Source organism: Athene cunicularia (genome assembly GCF_003259725.1).
Source record: "Athene cunicularia isolate RWA chromosome 9 unlocalized genomic scaffold, athCun1 chr9_part1, whole genome shotgun sequence".
In the NCBI taxonomy this organism is placed as follows: Eukaryota; Metazoa; Chordata; class Aves; order Strigiformes; family Strigidae; genus Athene; species Athene cunicularia.
The window spans coordinates 25890890-25897542 of NW_020799110.1; positions in this window are offsets into that span (position 1 = coordinate 25890890).

The window sequence follows — 6653 nt, forward strand, 5'->3', positions numbered from 1 at the left end:
CCATTGGCTTTAAAACTAAGATAAAATACTTCAAAGAAGAAAAAAAAATCTTTAAATGAAGGTATGCAATTGGAAAGAATACCAAAATATCTGTTCTGCTAACCTTATTTTAATTATGAAATATAATAGGACTATGGCATTTCAAATATCTAAAAATATGTTTTTAAATGTTTCATTTAAAAAAAGTATTTTTATGTAAAGTGTTCTTATGTATCTTGAAAAAAAGTAACTTTAATGAATATGTAAAACTTCACAGATTGTTAAATTAGCAAAATGTAAATCTAAGCATTGTATTTATCTGAAAAATAATTAAAATTATGCTATGCCACCTCAGCAATGAAAGATTTGTTATTCTCCCATATGGTACTGATAGCAGCCTTGCGTTAAAAATTCAGAATTTCTTTCTTTTCCTTTCTCCGTCATTGACATTGACACAAAATCCATGTCATTCATGCACATCAAGCTCTGGGCTGCCATGGAGGTGAGCACAGCTGGGCAGGACTGCTGCTCTTGCCCTGTGGAGTGGGATGGGAGGCTGCCAGGCTGCTCCACAGCATGGCTGAATGAGTATCTCTCTTTACTGGCTTGGAAAAACGTTCTGTTTTGGGTACTGGGCCAGGTGCAAATGCCATCTTGCTTGTACCTGGCTGTGTTCCTGGGCAATGTGTAGATTCTGGGTGCAGAAGTATCCTGGACTGGGCTTGTGTGGGTGAATTAAGTCCACGATACCTGGTGAATCCAGTCTCAGAGATACTCATCACAAATAATGTGAACTTTGGTAACCAATCCTTTGATTTCAGGGTGCAGCAGACTCCACCAGCTAAAATGCATGTTTGTGTCTCCAGTGGAAGAGGATGCTTTGACCCAGATAATTTCACTAGAACTAAACTACTCAGGAGAGCAGACCTGTGAATACAAGGTTTGGCAGGGCAACAGCACAACTTCTTCCAAGGACTGAAGAAAACAAAGTGTATCTTTAACTGAAACAAAATCTCTTCCTATATTGATTCCTTAATTTCTTCATCCAGGTCCTGTTAACTCTGGATTAATATCTAAAACGTTGACAGTACATGTTTACATAACATCAGGAAAAGTTCATCTCCCTTACAGGTGGCCTGTCCTCACAAGTGGCACCTTGCTATCTAGCCTACTGCTTTTGGAAGATGTAGAAATATGTGTTCCTCCTTTCCCATCCTAAAATGCAGTAGGTGCATTTGACATGCAAATCAAACTTCTGCTAGATCCAGACCTAGGCATGTGGTTTAGTGATCGGTCTTGACTTCAGGGTTGGGCTGTAAATCCTGCCAGTCATTTATTTGATGGCCTCGGTTCTCCTGTTACCTTCTTTGCTGTTTCTTTAACTGTAAGCAGTCTGCCACATACAGGATACTGAAGTTTGCAGAGTTTCTTTCTATTACAAACCTGTGCTTTCCTGGGCTCCCAACTTTTTGCTACATCCCAATAGAGGGGGAATCCTGCTGAATGTTGTGCCATCCTGAGCTGATGTATTTCCCATTGTTCAAAAGCACATTATTTATATAAAATAAAGCTGCAGCAAAAATTGGTGGCTGTGGCTAGAAAACACTCTAATAAAATATGGATATTTTAAATTAATTCAATAATAATGATACGTAACAACAAGGTCCCTAAACACATACAGCCCATGTCACTGAAGAAAGGAAGAGTTGAGCAAGTCCATAAGGGGCAGAGCCAGATTAACCCCACCTGAGTGCATCACAGAAAGGATATGAGGGGCTTGGCCTGGCCCTAGGGGAAGGGTATGTTGGTGAGGGGTTTCAGCTGTGCTGTTAGGTAATCTTATTCACTCTTTTTGGGTTTTTTAAATTTTAATTACTTTTTAATTTTTTATGCTTCTGAAAATTGTGCAAAAAGGTGTTGTTTGCAGGCAGTTTTTCTTTTGATAAGAAGTCTAGTGTCTTTAGGAGGAGATTTTAATTTGTGGGGTTTCTAAACCTGGTAAATTTGTCTCCCTGTCTGTTCCCTTGGGGCACCTATGAGGTTTTGGTTTAAGAGAACAGTCTTGAAGAATGCTGATAAATGGTACAAGAGTGTTTCTTATATTTCTCTTCTTCCCAGCTCTGTGTGTGTGCACTAGTTATGTTTGGAGTTGCAGGGGCCTCCTAAGGTCCAGTACAGCATATAGATTGTGCCATGCTACTGCCTCTCCTCTGAAGAGCAATAGTAAAGGAAATGCTGAGGGGCTTTTTGTTTATTTTGCTTTCACCAAACCATGACAATGTCGTGAGCTGTTGATGCAGGCCTTGCATATGTGCACCAGTCTGAATCAACATGTTGCTGACAAGATAAACTGAATGTGTAGGCTGTTGGCCATATGCCAAAAGTTTTCATTAAGTCCTCAGATGAGTGGAGTTATTAAAAAAACCCTGTAGAAAAATCTCTTTATTTTGTATGTGGAAATCGCCTGCTGGGAGGCAAGGGAATAAAAATGTACAAGCTTGTAATTAACAAGCAAAAAAGCAAAGGATTTTTTAAACTGCGTAGCCTTGTAAATAGTGAAGTGAGACTGATGGCCTCATTAACAAGGGCTTACATACAGCAGTACTGTAATGAAAAAATATGAATTGATGTTCTCCTCTCTTTAATCAAACATGATGAATAAATAAAAAAGGAACATATAATTCAGATTATATCATTCATGGAAACATAATTGCATTTAGTATTAAAGGATTTTACCAGAGTGTGTGTATCTCTAGGCTCGCTTTATTAACAACTCAGAGTTGGGCCATCACCTCAGTGAGTGACAACAGCTGACAAAAAGGGTCTTATATGATTCTTCATAATATGCAATACAACACTAATTCATCATCAATTTCAAAAGGCCATTATATTCCACAGCTCAGACTAGTTCTTCTCGTCCCGCTCCAGTTCTTCTTCTGACATTGCTGCTCACTGATGCAGTCTTCGATCATCGTGGTTACTTGTTTTCAGTATTGTTCCTAGAGCACCTGTGAATACTGCACTGAAATGTTAGTATGGTTCCTAGAGCACCTGTGCTGTATAAAACAATATCTATTTATTAATGTTCCTGCTATTAATAATATCCTAAGAGAAAAAAAGATTTCTAAAGCTTACTCCTTTTACATTTAGTTACTTCTTTTCTTTGCAGAAGTCATTTGCCTGGAAGCCTTAAAATCAATGAGCTAAAAGTTGCTTTCCATAACACATTCCTCTAAAATCTGCTGTATTTCTGTAGATCTGCAATTTTTGTCCCCCCACCCCAGAGATTGTGCCAGAATGCTCACAAGCAGCAGACTGTAGGACTTCAAAGACCTTGCCTATAGTGGTCAAACTTAACTGCAGATTCTATAACCATGGTCAAGGAGGCCATTCCTCCAGCTTTAACTGGGCTCTATTGCCATTTGGGAAACCAGCTGCCCAGCTCGAGGGCAAATTAAATGTCCTTAATGAACCAACACTTAGGTATTTCCAAAGACTGGCCCAGCTGACTCCTGTTCTGTTTAGAAAAATCTAGATCAGAGTGAATGAGATGTAAAAGAAAACAACATACTGTGATTCTGAGAGAGGTTTTTCATCACTCACTGCAAAAATGAGCTACAGCCCTTAAGGCTTTAGAAATAGTTCTTGGAAATGGATGGGAGACATCTCATTGCCCCTGTTCAGACCCAGCAAAGTTTCTGAGCTTATGCTGCATTTTCTGACCCAGCTTCTCAGTGACAGAGCTTGATTTAAGCAGTGATTTGCCAAACATGCTGATCTGGATTGCTCACCTTACTTCAAGAAGTACATTACATTCATTTCCATATATTATGATTTAAAGGTGAAAATGGATCTTGGTAGTTTGTGTTTTCTCCTGCAACAAAGCTACCAAGCAATCACAGCATAAAACCACTGTTGTAAGTAATGTGGTTATTTGTGACTTTTATGCAATTATTTCTTTTGAACACCAATGCAGGTCAAATAAATAATGCTTTATTTTTGTATGTGCCTAGAAAAAACAGACGCTGTTTTAAATTTTCTTGGCACCTACTTTACATTACTAGTATAAAGCATACCCAGTGTTGCACATAGGCTTTCATAGCAAAGTGGGGTCTTTATGTTTTCAATCTGAAATGGATGGCTAAATGGCATTTATTTCTCTTCAGTACAGCCGAAAAGACTAGTTGGCAGAAATATCCATCCTGGAAAACCTTTCCCAATGTCAGCTTAGCTTTCTTGGTGATTTACCTTCCTATTTAGTGGTATTCTTTAATAGCAAAACTGCTTCTGTTTTGTTTGGTTTTCCTTTTGGTGGGAAGTATTATTTTGAAACATTCTTCTACAGTGAAGTACTAACATTTGCAAGTGTTTTCTTTTGGCAGGCATGGTGGGTTGAGTGCTGACGTGGGAGATGGTTTGACACTCAGCCTAGCCTGTAAGCTGCTATAAGAACATAAGGGTACATTTCTGTTGCCTTCTCCTTTTGTTTTGGAAAGAGTATTTTGCAGTGGAAAGAATTACTTTACGCGATTAAGAGTAATCCTTTATTGTCACCATTTGGATAGCCTGCAGAAATACTTATGCCTGGTAAAACCAGTGCTGTTTCCAAAGAGCCTGTTACTAGCCATGAATGTATGTCTCTATGGGTTTAGTGGGGTGCTGTCCTGCATTCAGCTTCTGAAGGCTTAACTTGTATCATGATATGTTTATCTTGTTGCAATATTAGGGACACTACAAACAAATATTCAGAAACAGCATCTCAGTATTATTTTGAATCTCATCGTTCTGTGGGTTGGTTTCTTTTCATCAAGGCTATTTTACATTAAAAGCTAGTCCGCATTTCTTATCCCAGGCTTCTCAGATTTTGAGTTGGGGATCTCATGGGCTTCAAAAACATTAGAAAACAGGCATCCATGCTGCTTACAGCAGCTTAGAGAGGCTAAGAGTAAATACTTTTTTTTTTAACAAGCAGTAAAATTGAACTGCTGCCAAGTAAGGCAATGTTTCAAAGTGTCTGAAGGTAGCCGAATGCAATGTAGTTGCATTTCTAAAATGTTTGATAGGCAATGCCCAACAACCTCCAAACAGAAAGCTGCTGAGATCTGTCAAGTTAAAAAAAAAAACAAACAAACAAACAAACAAACAAAACAACCCACAAAAACAAAACAAACAAAAAAAACCCTAAAAAAACTCCAAAGAAGTTTCAAAACAAAACCCTGCCAATGCCAGTGTCTGGCTAAAACTTGTTCTGACCTGGAAATAATTTTTAACTAAGTCAGTTATAAATTGACCTTTTTTTTCTCATCTCCCTTGGGCTGCACTGAGGAAGCTTTTACCATTGCTCCTCTAAAAGGAAGCCCTACTCCTTGAGTCTGTAAGTAAGCAGGTCACTTCTCAGAGCTGTGCTTTACCTACAGCCACTGCAGAGCCCTCAGGAAGGACTGTGGAAGCCATGATGGTGAGTGTCACAAGTGCCTGGTGTGCAGACTGGCAGTGGGAGGGGAAGCTTGTGTAGTAGCTCTGACCTTATTTACAGCTTTACTGATGGGAAGTGAACAGTAGGAAACAAGAACAGACAAAAATACCTATTAAGAAGAAAAAAAGTCTTTTACTACCTTTCCTAAGTTTTTAACTACCCTTGGCATTACTGTTACTCCTTTTCCTCTGTACAAGAACACCATCATGAAAATGTTCAACCAGTTATTATTTTTATCCCTTCACATTCTTACATTAATGCTCATTAAGCGTTCAATTAGAATTCATCTTGAAACACAAAGTATTATACCTCTACATGTTTTAGTGCCACGGAGAATGACTCTTTTTTTGTAGAAACAAGTCATATGAATACATTGCCCTGTTAGGAATACCAGACTTCTGTGGGACTTACTCCAGAAAGCATACAGCCAGCTGAATCTTCTGTTCCGAATGTTTGATACTGGTGTAAAGATGGTACCTATATATTTTGTATAGGCATTTATGTCCAGGATAAATTAAAAAGAAAAACAACTTCACTTTTTAAAAGATTTTTATTCCAGGGTCACAGACTAAGATAAAAGGTTACACAGTAAAACTTGGGCACTTGACATTTATGTTGGATTTCTAGCCACTAAATACAAGCTTCTACTTCTCTACAAAATGTTATAAGTTTGCCATTAAAAAAAAAAAAACAACCCACAAAGAAAAAATCCAAACCAAATCACCACTTCAAACCCTTCAGTTCTCCATGATCTTAGTACCCACTGAAAAGCAAAAACTTTATGTACCTGTGCTTGAGTAAGACTTCTCCATCAGAAATGTTACAGTCTACAGGTACTGCACAAGGCATGTTTATTTGTTACTGCCTCCTGGAACCCTTCCTTAGAGGAAGAACCACCTTTTCTTGTCCTTTCTTCTCTAACAGTAGCACCACAGATAACACAGTAAAACTTCTCACCACACCACAGCTAGTATTTTAAGTATTTTAGTGCTTTAAGAAGTAATAAGACAGACTAAGTTCTTCTTCAGTCAAAAGTATTAGACAATACAATAAAAGGTACTTAAGATGGTCTCTCAACCACAGATTTCAGGACATCAGCATTTGGGAAACAGTGGCGTATGTTTACACACTGTATCTAATTTAATTCATAAATATAAATTTAAAGCTAGGTTTTGGAATACTAGTTGATTTTTTTTCT